This window comes from Trichosurus vulpecula, chromosome 1 (assembly GCF_011100635.1).
Source record: "Trichosurus vulpecula isolate mTriVul1 chromosome 1, mTriVul1.pri, whole genome shotgun sequence".
NCBI classification, from domain to species: Eukaryota; Metazoa; Chordata; class Mammalia; order Diprotodontia; family Phalangeridae; genus Trichosurus; species Trichosurus vulpecula.
The window spans coordinates 482,833,973-482,848,532 of NC_050573.1; the positions used below are offsets into that span (position 1 = coordinate 482,833,973).

A 14,560-nucleotide genomic window follows, 5' to 3' on the forward strand; every position below is an offset into this window, starting at 1 on the left:
CAGGTACATCAACTATGTATTAGTAAGAGGTTAGTTTTTGAAAATAGTAGCTTAGAGTTTATCAGAGGAATACAAGTTGTTCATAGATAAGTACGTACAAGACACATACAAAATAAAGACAATATTTGGAGGTGAGAGGAGGACTAACAAAGGACCCTTGAAGAATGTCAAGTTCAAAGAAATAAAGGTAAAAAAGGAGAAAATTCAAGCTAGGGAGTAGCCAGGGAAAAAGCATCCAGGAAGGAGGGTAGAATGTCATTATGAGGAAAAACAAAGAGGACACTTTGGTTAGAGCATAGTAGAGTATATGAAGGGTAGTAATGTCTAAACAGTCTAGAAGGGTAGGTTAGAACAAGATTGTGAAGAGCTTTAAATGCCCCAAAGAAGGGTTTTGTGTTTTATCTAAGAGATAATTGGGAACCACCACAGCTTCTTGCATAGCCAAATATCATAGGTAAAACCTACATTTCAAAATGATCAGTTCGGCAACTGTGTGGAAAATGGACTAGAAAGGAAAAAGCCCTGCTAGTGGAAGATGTATTAGAAGGTCATTGAAGTTAGAAGTTAGGTTAGAAATGATGAGGGATTGAACCATGTGATTATGTAAGTGGAAAGGAGAGGGATAGAAGACAATAAGGAGGTGCAATGGGCAACCCTTAACAACCAGTTGGATACCATGATGGTGTAGTGAAGAGTTGTGCCTCTGAGACAGAGAACCTGGGTAACTGGAAGAATGGTGGTGCTCTTGACAAAATGAGAAAGTGAGGAAGGACAGGATGTGTTAGGGAGGAGATTATTAGCTTAGTATTGGAAGGTTTGAGTTTGAGATGCCTATGTAATATTTCAGCGTTGATGTAGACATGCAGGCAGTTGAAACTCAGGAAATAATTGTCAAACCCAAGGGAGCTGAAGATGAAAGTAAAGAAGGAGAAGAGCGCCCAAGATCCCACCCAGAGGAGGTAGAAAATGGAGTCTCCAGAGGAGACAGAGAAGAACTGGTGAGACAGGTAGGAAGACAAAACAGTGTCAGAAAAACCTGGAGGGGAAGAACATATTGTGATAGAGGGTGTATTTAACAATGCCAGATACTTCAGAGAAGTCAAGGTAGAAAAGAACTGAGAAAAGGCCATTTTATTTAGCAATAATGCAAGTAAGAAACCAACCTTAGCTGAGTGATAGGCAGAGAAGCCAGGTTGCAAGGTGAATTGCAAGGACAAACAAGTGAGGAACAGGAAGGTGGAAAAGTATGGACAACTTTTTCTAGGAATTTTGCTGTGAAAGAGAGAAGAAACATAGGATTATAACTTAAGGGAATGAGTAGATTAACTAAATTTTTTTTCCAAGGATAAGAGAAATCTGGTCTTGTTTGAAGGCAGGAGGGAAGAAGCCAGTATATGAGGAAAGGTTGAAAATTAGGGAGAAGGAGGAATGAGATGATAGAAGGGACAAATTCCTGGAGGAAGCTGGAGAGGTGGTATCTGGGGCCCAAGAGATCCGTGTTATAAACAAGGAGAAAGGCCACCTCATCCCCTGAGACTATAGCAAAGGAGGAAAAGATAAATGATGATAATGTGGATGTGTTTGGATCTGGTGAAGAAGAAGAATGAGTTAAGGTCATTACTTTTTTTTTTTCAGAACTTAAGATAAACACCAACAAAAAATTAGCATCCTGAGGTGTCACTCTTCCCATGCCTGCTCCTAATTGGGAACATTAATGTTCCACTCTTTAGAAGATGTTGATGGGCCTTGTCCTACCATGTCCTGAGGTTCCTAGAGCTCATACGCTTTGTACTGTTTTTTTCTCAGTAGGAGCTACCCCCAACTCAGTATCTCTTTAGGAGTGTCCCAAGAATGTTGGGACAGACCCTTTGACCAGAGGCTCCACTGCTCAGCATATACTTGAAGGAACTCCACGATAAAAAGAAAGGGTCCAAATACACCAAAATATTTGTAGGAATACTCATTATAATAGCAAAGAACTAGAAACAAAGTGGGTGCACATCAATTGAGAAATGACTAAATAAGTTGTGATACATGAATGTAATGGAGTATTATTGTGCTGTAAGAAAGGATAGATGTAGTGAATACAGATAGATGTAATGATAACCCTGATACAAAGTAGAATAAGCAGAACCAGGAAAACAGTATACCCAGTGATTACAACGATGTAAATGGAAAGAATAGCAAACACAAAACAATTGAACAATTGAAACAACTCTGTGAAATTATGACCAAGCTTGGCCTCTCAAAGAAAAGATATGAGAAAAGTAGCTTTCTTTCTCTTTGCAGAGGTGGAGGAATATGAGTCTCATTTAAACTATAAAGTTCATGAAAACATCCATAAGTCTGGAAGAAGTGGTCATGATCATGAATCATAATTTTCCACCCAAAATAACTTCAAAACATTTTCAGTATTATGGAAAACACTCAATAATTGTCTTCTATATTAACTATAAGAGAATTTTCCCAAAGGAAATTTACATGAAAGTCTTTTGAGCATACTGCAACTAATAATTTAAGAATAAGCAATCAGCTTTTATCTTGATTTTTAAGATGACAAGGTTCAAACTGAAATAAGAAAAGTTAGCTTTTCTTTTAAATTGCCCAACACAGAAAAAAGGTGCCTTGAGGTCTGAAGTTTTATTTAGAATTGTTGCTTAATTATGAAAATAAATGAGAAAATTATTTCATAAAAAATAAAGATTTAATATTGGCTTGGAAAGCTAATTTTTTCTATTCACATAGGAAACAAACCATCTAGTCTTTTCTTCAGTATTTTTTGGGTCTCCTTTAGCAAGTCATTGACTTGTTTTTCTTGGTTTTCTTGCATCACTCTCATTTCTTCCCAGTTTTTCTTCTACTTCTCTTACTTGCTTTTCCAAATGCTTTTTTGAGCTCTTCCATGGCCTGAGCCCAATTCATATCTTTCTTGGAGGCTTTTGTTTTTGACTCTTTGATTTTGTTGACTTCTTCTGATTTGATCTTATTTGTCACCAAAAAAGGAATCTAGAGTTTGAGTCTGAGTTCGTTTTCGCCGCCTCTTCATGTTCCCAGCAAACTACTTGACCCTTGAGCTTTTTGTCATGGTATGACTGCTTGTAGAGTAGCGAGTACTTTGTCCCAAGCTTTAGGGTCCAAGCACTGCTGTTTTCAGAGCTACTTCTACTCCACAGTCAGCCCAGGCTCTGTCACAGCAGCGCTCCTCCTCCCCCAAGAACTGCCAACCAGGACTGCAATTCAGATCCAAGCAGGGCACAGTAAGAGAATCTGCCTTTGTGCCCACAAAGTGCTACTTGTATCCCCACTTTGATCTGCTGCTAGATTCCCCCCACCATGTGAGCCAGGGCCTCAGGAAGCAGCTGATGCTGGTGCTCTGGAGGCAGCCTCAGGAACTTCCTGCTGCTGCTACCGCCACTGCTGCACAACCTCCTCCCCCCCAGAGCTGGTGGCCAGACCACTCTGAATTTGATTCCACATTTTCCCCCTAACCTGCTCTTTGGCATTTGTGGGTTGAAAAGTCCGGTAACTGCCACAGCTCACTGTTTCATGGCCCCAAGGCCTGCTCTGGCTAGCTGACTCCAGGTCTGGTGTGTCCTGGCTTGGCCCACACTGGCCTGCCCTCTGCTCTCAGCACTGTGTGATAGACCCTTCCCAGTGACCATCCAGGCTCTCTTGGGCTGGAGATCTGTTTCCCTTTGCTATTTTGTGGGTTCTACAGCTCTCGAATTTGCTCAGAGCCATTTTTTACAGGTGTTTGGAGAGATTTGGTGGGGGAGCTTAAGCAAGTCCCTGCTTTCCTGCCGCCATCTTGGCCCCGCCCCCCCATCTAGTCTTTATTCACAAAAAATCGTTATAATGAAAACTATCTCTTTAAAATACCACATATAGATTAAGAATTGAATGAATTGTTTGGGATATAAATGGGATATAAATGTTTTAAAAGAAGTTGTAGAGGAACAAAGACCCAATGAAAAAATATAACTCAAAGAACTTTGTGAATAGGAAGCTTAAATACAAAGTATTGCTAGAGGAGTGAAGTTTAGTTTAAAAAGTAGCAAGGAACAAAAAGCCCAAATTTAAAAGCTTCAATAATGTCTTTAAGTGAAGAGTAATGAAACTGAATTTTAAGGCTTTAAGTTTCATCTCAACTCCTAAACAATTGTTTCTAGTTAAACCACTTTTTTGTCTACTCGGCACTATTCAACACACACACACACACACACACACACACACACACACACACACACACGCCCTCCTATTCTAAGGCATCTTGCTTCAACTTTTTATCTGACATGCAGTGTTATTTTAAAGCCTGACTCCATGATCTTGATAGAGCTTCTTTTTGTAATAAATATACTATCAACAATAAAAATGTTTCATTATTTGCCGAGTAAGGAAAACAACGTTGAGTTAAAAGAAACTACATCTTCCCAATGTGAAGGGGCAAAAGCTACAATCTTGACAGGCATTAAAGCAGTATTTTAAACACTCTTAGAAGTTTTGTCATGTTGACATATGGTTTTTGTATTATAGTAGTAGTAGATTGCATTTATAATATAGTGCTTTGTGGTTTGCAAAGCTGTTTCAAATATTATCTGTCTTTTTAAAAAATCTTTCCAACAATCCTGAGTTGTAGGTGCTACTGTTATTCTCATTTTAAAGAGGAAGAAACTGAGGGAGAGAGAGGTTAAGTGACTTGCCTGGGATTCACATGGTTAGTGAGCATCTGAGGCATGAATTGAACTCAGGGCTTCTTGACACTGAAGTGGTGTGATATAAGGAGAAGATTGCTAAATTTAGAGTCAGAGGACCTGGGCTTGAATCCTGCTTACAACATATTTGTAACCTTGGGCAAGCCACAAAGTCTCTATAGGCTTCATTTTTCTCATCTATAAAAAAGGAGAGTTGGATTAATGATATATTAGTCTTATTGTTTTAAACTACATAAAACATATGAAATTATAAACTTAATGAACAGCTACTGTGTTTTTAAAAACAAGTAGACATTTGGGAAAATATATCCCATTACATATCTTTATCATCTGTTTAGGTCACAGATTTTTAACTTGGGTTCCATGAACTTGTTTTATAAAGTATTTAGATAACTGTATTTCAACATAAGTGGTTTACTTTGTAAATTTATGTGCTTAAAAACATTATTCTGAAGGGGTTCATATGGTATACCAGACTGCCAGAGGGGTCCATGACACAGAAAAGGTCAAGAGCCCCTGATTTATAAAATTAGTATTTTAGTCACAATTAATTTATATTTTCACATTTCAGTAACTTACCACAGTGGTCAAATAAGAGGCAGAAGAGGTAATTATGATTTTCAGAAAGCAAGACTTGTTATTGTGCTTTCCTTGGGTAGAAAAATACAAATGTAGGAAGATATGCTAGGCAAGTAGTGTCAAGCAAACCTCCTGACATCATCATTTTGAAATTGCTACAGTTTTGCTCTGTCACCATGCTGAACTAAGACTCTAAGATTGCTTTTATAAAAATATTCTGCCTGCCTTCTACTGGCAATCAGTTCTTTAGTTGATCGGGAGCTAAAGATCTCAGTGCACAGTTCCAAGGTGGGCTCCCAACCAGTATTCATAGCAGTTCAAGGCATTGTGACCTACTTCTTTGAGCTCATGAGAAAGTGCTCCTAGAATTCATTCACTCAGATTTCTCAGCTCCCATTTTGGGTAATATTTTTCAAAAACTGGTGAGTATTTATTATAGTGAGTTTATTTTTAAACTTAAAAATAAAGCCTTTTCTTTCATAGGGGATGCCAAAGTGTTATCAACTCATGATGCTTCAACATTCTGCTTTACTTCATGTTAAAACTACCGCTTTCATCTTAAGAGTCATGCCATTTTTCATGATACAGAATTCTGGCTCCAAGCATCAGGCATTAATATATTCGGTTTTTAATGATACTTCTCTTTTCTCAGGGTTTCCCCTTAGCATCCTTAACATTATAATTGGTAGTATAATTAAATCACATCCTTTAATGCTTGTATATTTTGTTGAGATTAGTTTTTTCTTTTAGTTCCTCTGATACTTTCCTCCGATTTCAGTGACTCAGTATTATTAAAGCATCATTTTGAATCTTTCACTGATTCTAGGGATATTGTCACAGTTTCTAAAATTCACTGTAGGACTGTTCTGCCTTTTAATTATAGTCCGAGGATGTGATGAGGTTAGACACTGAAAAAAGTATTTTCCTAATGTAGTATTAAGCCCATAAAAAGCATCATATATTTATAATATGTTCACTTTTACTCAGAAATCTTTTAAAAATGTCTAATTCCATTTATGTTCCTAATCTTAAAATCATATTGTATTAGTTTGGATTTAATGTAACTTTTATAATGAATGTTCATTATTATATTAAAGTATAATATAAAATGTAAATTTTAAATAAAATAGAAAAAGTAACATTAAAAGCAAAAAAGAAAATTAAGACTTTTTGTTTCTTAAAATGTCTGAAAGAAGTCTGATAAAATCTAGTAATTCAGTTTTTAAATTTTAAATGTGTATATATATATATATATATATATATATACACATACTAGATATACATGAATATCTATATCCATCTATCAAGAGAAATAGACATTTCTTTATTATTCCATACCTCGATAATAATCCTAAGGAAGTATTATACATAGTGTATTTATAGTCCCTAGTAGAACTGTGCCATGCATCCTATTTTATGCAACCAAGAATGAAACCTGGGCAATAATATTGATCCACAGTTATGGCTGACTGACTGAATGAATGAATGAAAAAAGCATTTATTAAGCCCTTACTATGCACCAAGTGCTGAGCCAGACACTAGGGTTACAAAGTGAAAATTGAGATTGTGCCTGCCCTCTAGGACCTCACATTCTGAGTAAGAGAGATAACACATAGAGGCAAGACGCAGCTACAGGGCAGATGGTAAGATCTGATGGTCTGTAGCAATCATGTCAGACTCAAATAGAAACAGGGGCCCCTGCATCATACATAAAGATTTCTATGGGCTATGTGACTTAGTTTTAAAATGTAATATTTTCTATGTTTTTGTGCATTTTTATTTATTTTGTTAAATATTTCCCCATTACATTTTGTTTTAGGCAGCACTCAAGACTGTTGTGGGCCCTGTGTTAGATACTCCTGGTATGGAGGATGCTCTGGCCAGTTAGATCACAAGTCAGTGAGCTCACCAGGAAACATATACCTCATTATTGAAGAGGCAGGTAAAGTGCCCCTTCATCATGAATTTCATCTAATGCCAGTTGTAGATGGACTCAAGAGTGCAGAAACAGCCACATAGCCCTATTTTTGATCTTCCCCGATGGCTAAGAGGGTGGGGGTTTCTTCTACAGCAATAGTGAGGGTACTGATGTTTGGTTCTTAGGGTCCGACATCATAGTTTGTATTTATTGGCCACCCAGCTCCAATACCATTGTTGGAGCTGTTCTCCACCTCCAGGAGGGTAGGAAAATAGACTTCCCCCAGAAAGGATTATAATTGGTACTTGTCTCAATACAAAACCCTTAGGGATTACAAAATGCTCTTTAGACAACAGCCCTATGAGGTAGGTAGAACAAGTTTTATTATCTCCATTTTGTTAATGAAGAAATTAGTATTCAGCAAGTTGAAGTTATTCTTAGAAGGTCACATAAATGTATGAGCTGAGGCCTCTGCCTCTTGCAAATACGTGAAGCAAATGTTTGTCATGAATCAGACTTACGCTTATGACATTATTTGCAACATTCTTTTACTTTTATCGACCTTTTTTACCCAGTGAAACTTTCTAAAAGACAGTTTGGGGAAATATTTTTTCATCTGCATTTAATAAATGGCAAGAATAAAATCATAGAATATAAAGTCTATAGATCATTAGGCTTTGTACTAAAAGTTAAAAATAAAACCATAGAATGTAAGGACTATGAGTCTGTGGGCTTTTGGTTCACATTTTAATGTTTTTAAGCTCCTTGGGTTTCTGATAGTGTTTTGTTCTTTTAAGTTCACAGAGATATATTTTCCAGTGATTGATAGAGTGAAAGTCTAGTTTTACAGTGGCATGAGAAGGAAGTTAAAGGGAACCAAAGTGATGTAGCTGATGGGAGAGGTTGGCTTGGGACCAGGAAGACCCAGCTTCAAGACCCTCTGACTCACACTGGCTCATATCTCTCTGCTTAAGGCAGCTTTTTAAGACAATAAATTTGAGAGGAGGTACTGGAAGTTTTCTCATCCTAGTTTTCTATATCAATGAAATAAACCAATCTCTATCCTTGTCCTGGGGAAGGTGACTAATACTGGTTACAACATAATTTCTGTGACAGCATAGTATGCTGTGAAAGTTAGATAATCACAGTCAATACAACTGTACCCTCAGGTACTCCTAGAAAGCAACTGAAACAGCCCTGTTACCTGAGCAAATGGTTGATTCAGGAACTATAAAGTATTCGGTCTTACTCAACCTGTAATTCACATATGACAGGAGTTTGCATCTGTTTTTGAAGAAAATACTAGATAGAAAGCTTGCTCTATCTCTAAACAATCTGTAGGATCCAAAAATAAAGCATGTTATTTGGTAAACTTGCAGGGTTATTGTGTAAGCATGGGGTTTTATTCCTGTCCCAATTAATATAATCACAGAAAGTCCTGACACATGAGTCAAGCAATCAAAAATGTTAATTAGGTATTGGATAATTAGTTTGATTATAGGGTTTTGGCCATTGAATGAAATCTTGTGATTGGCTGAAAGAATCAAATACACCTCTGTTCTTTGAATAAAATTAGTAAGCAGGCTAAGCAGGAAAAGATTCCAAGTTTGGGAGCTGAGGCTTCCCTTTCTAAGACTGAAGAAGTCACATCTGTGACCCAGCAGAGAGTTACATTTAAGGGGAGTGTCAGAAAGAGGCTACAGAAAGAGAAAAGGACCTCCAAGGCCTGAGGTGTGTTACCCTTGTGAGAAATGTGGTTTTGGGGATCACTGGACTTCCCCACATTGTGAGAAAACACAGTTTTGGGGACCACTGGACTTCCTAGGCAGGGCTAAAGTCCTGAGGAAGAACCCTGTGATAATCCCTAGGGAAGGCTGTACAGACCACAGGACTTCCAAAGGAAGACCAAGTGGTAGCCCACCCCCTTAATCTGTGGGGATCACAGGCCCCCCTAGGGGTCAGACCCTAAGGAGGACCTGAGTGATGGCCCCTTAGAACATTGTGGGGAAATCACAGGACCTCCTAGAGTTGGACCCCAGGAAAGAGCCACGTGATAACCCCTAAGTAAAGCTGTACAGACCATAGGACTCTCAAAGGAGGACCAAATGGTAGCCCCCCTTTATCTGTGGGGATCACAGGCCTTCCTAGGGTCAGACCCTAAGGAGGACCCAAGTGATGGCCCCTTAGAACGGAAGTAAGATCACAAGGCTCCCGAGACAGGGCCGGGAGTCCCAAGTGATATCCCCTTAAGAAGGCTGTGCAGACCACAGGGTTCCCCAGGGGAATCCTGAGTGGTAGCCCTCTTAACACCACAGTGGGGAATCACAGGACTCCCCAAGGCAGGGTCAGGAAGTCAGCCGACAACAAGCTTCCACTGCTCATTGCTTTCCTGGCTGCATGACCTTGGGAAGATCCGTGTGACTTGCCCATTCTCACCCAAAGAACTCAGGACCAGAGTGGGTAGTGGAAAGCATTTATTTATGTTCCTCAAGAGAGAGCAGGTATAGTGCTCACTGGAACACTCACACTGATACAGCGGCAGGAGCAGGGGTAACCATTCCCTCCACTCCTGCTAAAGCTATGGTTAGTTTACAATCTTTATTTTTTACATAGTTTTCCTAGGTTATACAGTTTATATAGGTAGGATAATAAGGATACAGAAGCAAAAGTGAAGTTAATTAGATTTTCCTTGTCTTAGTTAGGATTAAACTATATTCTTATACTTCCCCTACTTTCCCTCTTTAACATATGCAAATTATGCAAATCAGTAGGCCTGGATTCTTGACCAAGACCAGACCCTAGATAAGCTTGAACTGGTTCAAGTGGTTTGGCCTCTAATTCCCCTGACTGTCTTCTCAAAAAGCATGCCTGTGGGTACAAGCCTCTGACCTCTCACCTGACCTACCTTGAGGCCTGGTTTCTGCTAAAGCTGGGGTGGGGTTGGGGGGAGGGGGAAGTACACCTTTAGTTCTGTGGAAACAAAACTCCTCCTCCCATTTCTTACACCCCTTTGCCACATGTCTTTCTCCATGTGTGCCTCATTACCTCCATACTCTGAACTTTGTTTATTCCTATTCTCCTCATGGATCCTGTGTGTGTATTTATTAAGAGTATACCCCAGACTTTGGGTGGTAATACTTTCCTAACTACTGTTTTGTTATACCACCTTAGCAAATTAATACCATTAATTACCATCAATTAATTACCATTAATACCATTAATTACCATCAATTAATTACCATTAATACCATTAATTACCATCTTAGCCTTTTCTAAAAACTAATTAAGGACACTGGCTGTTTATTAGTGGGAAGCACATAAGTGGGGGGTTACTAAGTGACAGTACTATAAACCCAGCCCTTCAGGATTACCCCGAGAATTTTGAAAGTAGTAGTCTGTTGCCCTCTCAGGACCTTGCTCATAAGTGTGAGCATAGTTGGGGAAATGACCCTGGATGGAGTATAAAAATTGAAAACATACTTCTTACCAGCACCATGAGTCACTGTTATGATTTACATTTTATAAATGTGAGAAATGAGATGCTGAGAACTTTGTGGTATGTGTTGTAAAGAGCAATGCAATCCATTTCAGCAGTGTAATTTGGAGATTTTCTTAAAAGATGTATTATGTCATTTCCTTCAATAAAGAATCGACAGGGTCTATTAACAGAACCAAATTGGACATTTATATTTGAAGATAAGATCCTTGGTATGCATATACATTATTTTGTGTCCTAGAAATTAGTTGCAAATGCTGCACAGAGACCAATAAGATTAGTGGGATATGGGATATGTACTGTTCTAGGCCAGGTGAATGAATGTTGGCCCTAAAAGCAAATTCAAGATCTAGATCAGAGGTTCCCACATTTATTTGGCCTACTGCCCCCCTTAAAAAAATTACTCAGCACCTCCCTGGAAATCTACTTTCTTTAACCTTCTAATGTTTGAACTTTTTTTTTTTTTTAATTTATGGGATTTCAAACTACTACCTCCCCCTTCCCCCAGGGGGTGGTATTGCCCACTTTGAGAACCTAATTTTAGAGAGATTGACTCAGTAAGAGAGATAATAAGTGGGAAATTAAAAAGAATGCATTTAGCTTATTCCCCCTTCAAGTCTTCATGAGTAAGGGCTGTACATGTGACCTTAATATTAATGTTTCTCTAACTCTGAACAACCAGAATAAGACTTAAGATATGCACACTCCAGCATCTGCTAGTTAGTTTGGAAGTTCCCCTTATCATCTGGGGAATCTCTAAGAATGGCTAATTTTTTTCAAGACTAGGCTCAAATACCACCTTCTACAAGGGGCTTTTTCTGATTTCCCCAGGTACTAGTGTTCTTCCCCCTTCCCTACTCCAAATTACTTTGCCTCTGCTTTGTATGCATTTTGTATCTAGCAATAGGACTTGGGGGCACTTTGTGTTCTCTGTCTCTGTCTCTCTCTCTTTCTGTCTGTGTTCTCTCTCTCTCTCTCTCTCTCTCTCTCTCTCTCTCTCTCTCTCTCCTTCTCTCTCTGCGTGCGCTCTCTCCTCTTTCTGCTCTCTGTCCTCTCTCTGTCTCTTGCTCGTGCTCTCACTCTCGCTCACTCTGTCTCTTCTGGCTCTTCCTTTCGTGTGTGTGTGTGCTCTTTTTCTGAGACTTTTTGGCTCATTACATTACTACCTTGGCACCTGAGGTTTGGGGTAGGGAGGAAGAAATGACTTAAAGTACAAAGATTGTGCATTGAGCAATGCACAAGGTAAATTCGGTATGGAATAAGTATTTATTTCCTACTCTCAAATACTTAACACAAAAGCCCCTCAAAAACTTGCATTGGCAGGAAGACTTAAGCTAAACAGCAATAATAGCACTGTTATACGAAACTCTAAAATCATCAAAACACCAGACCTGTGCCAGAATTGCCTAATAGACATTTCACTTCTTACCATGGCTCTGTATCATCTCAAGGCAGATGTCTTCTGACAAGCCAGGCCAGGAATTGGCCTTATCCTTCAGCCAGCGATCATCTTCTCTTAATAGTATTAACCCAGTTGCTGAGGTCTCCTTCCTATGTTCATCTGGCACTAACTGAGGAAGCAGGATCTTTGAAGCTCTCTAATGCAAGCATGGATGAGTCCATCTGGAAATTGGTATTCAGTCACCTAGGAGCAAGCCAGGAAACATGAGAGGTCTAGGCTCAAGCCACTTTGCTTTATGGGATTCCTTCATACGCTGATAGGATAGCAAAAAGGCCAACCCTTCCCCACCTGTCATGGGAAAGCCTAGAATTACAGGATGGAAACCAGAGGGTCAAAGAAGAGGGAGAGGATCTTCCAGACCAGTGGCCAACAAGTGGATTGCTTTATTATCCCTAATTCCTTCATAAATCTATTAACCTATAGGAATCCATTCATACATTTCTCACCCTCTGCTTTCCTTCAAGGTGGATTCTTTAAGAGCAAGAACCATTTCCACTTTTGTCTTCTTATTGCCCTGTACCTAGTCCAGTTCTTAGTACACAGTAGCCACTCAGTAAATGCTTGTTTGATTGATTGATTGATTAACATCCCAAGTCCTGATCATATATTTTCTAGAGTGGATCTAATGTACAGTAGTTTTACAGCAATTTGGCATTCTTGTTTGAAGGCTTGCTTTTTAGTGATATCTGACACAATCTTTAGGAAAGATCCATAGAATCACAGAATTTTTGAGTCACATGGTACTTAAATGGCCATCTCTCTTGTAGAGAACTTTCTTGTAATGCATGAACTTTAAAATCTAACTATATTTTGTTAGCTAAGCAATATAATTGGTTTCCTTTATAATCTTTGGTATTTTATACATTTAAAAGCATTATAAAAAAAAAAAAAGCAAGGGGCAGCTAGGTGGCGCAGTGAGTAGAGCACCGGCCCTAGAGTCAGGAGGACCTGAGTTCAAATCCGGCCTCAGACACTTGACACATTTACTAGCTGTGTGACCTTGGGCAAGTCCCTTAACCCCAATTGCCCTACCAAAAAAAAAAGCATTATGAGGAGTCCATAGCCTCCACCAGAGCCTGTGACCCAGGAAAGAGGTTAAGAACTTCTGACCTAGACCAAACTGCATGAACCAGAACCACCAATTCAACACACTTAATCATCTAATTCCTTGAAGACCTCAAATGAGGAGAACCCACTACTTCACCCATTCCACTTTTAGATCGTTTTTATTTTAAAGAAGTTTTTCCTTATGTCAAATCTAAATGTATCTCTTTACAACGTCTTCCTATTTGTCCTAGTTTTTTGGGGCCAAACAATAATCCTTCTTCCACATACATGATAGTCTTCAATGTAGTTCGTTCAAATTCTTTGAAATAGTATGTGTAAGGGTAAACTCAGTACTTTGTGCTTTTGGCACAAGCCTCTCAGTGACAAATTTTTAATTATCCAAGCATGATTTGTGTGTCAGAGAGAGGGAAAGAGAGAGAGATCCACCGTGATTTTGAAAATCTTTCTAACCAAAATAATTTCTATATAAGAAGTAAGAAACAAAAAGTAAAATTCCACAGAGAGCCAAATAAAAAAATATACAGTTTAATTTTAAGATTTTCACCAAATAGTACTAAGGAAATGTTAATGTTGGGTGGTGTATCCCTGGAGGTGATATTTTCTTGGAAAACCAAGGTCAGGTCTTCCGAGTAATAAAAACTTAGAGACACCTACTTTGATTAACAAAGGGATATTATTTCTTTAACCCATCCCTCTAAGGATTCCCCTTTTACTCTCATCAACTGTGAACAAAGAGGTACTTAATTGGACTAATCAAAAGGCCTCTTGCCCTTCCTTTCCCAATTGGATTGAATCTAGGAAGAGATTAGGGCAAACTTAAAAAGACTTTAGGCTAGTACACTATTGTCCTTGGAATATGATTAAGTATTGATAATGTTTTTCTTAATCAGGTTAGACCAAGGACTTTAGGCAATGACATTGAAATAATATTATAAATTAATATTTTAAAAAGAAATGGAGGGAGGGAGCCCATTTTATGCTTTCATAGCTCTTATGTCCCCCTGATTCTTCTCTTCTTCACAAATCCCCATTTCTTTCAACCAGTTCCTCATATGACACGGATTCAAATCCCTTCACTATTTTGGTTACCTTTTCTGCATAATCTCTGATTTACCAATGCCCTTTTCTAAAATCTGAAGCCTAGAACTGAACACAGTGTTCCAGATGGGGTCTGAGAGGGCGTACTACAATGAATCAACTCCTTATTCCTTTATGTCTGTCTGTCTGTCTGTCTGTCTCTCCTTTCCTCCCTCTCTCTCTCTCTCTCTCTCTCTCTCACACACACACACACACACACACACACACACGTGTCTAGGTGTTTGTCT

General features: G+C 38.8%; 1 protein-coding gene across 1 annotated transcript in view; it reads left to right on the plus strand.

Moving 5' to 3' along the window:
* Positions 1-14,560, plus strand: part of FBXL17 (F-box and leucine rich repeat protein 17) — a 557,672-nt gene that overhangs the window by 323,018 nt on the left and 220,094 nt on the right. The window lies entirely within an intron of this gene.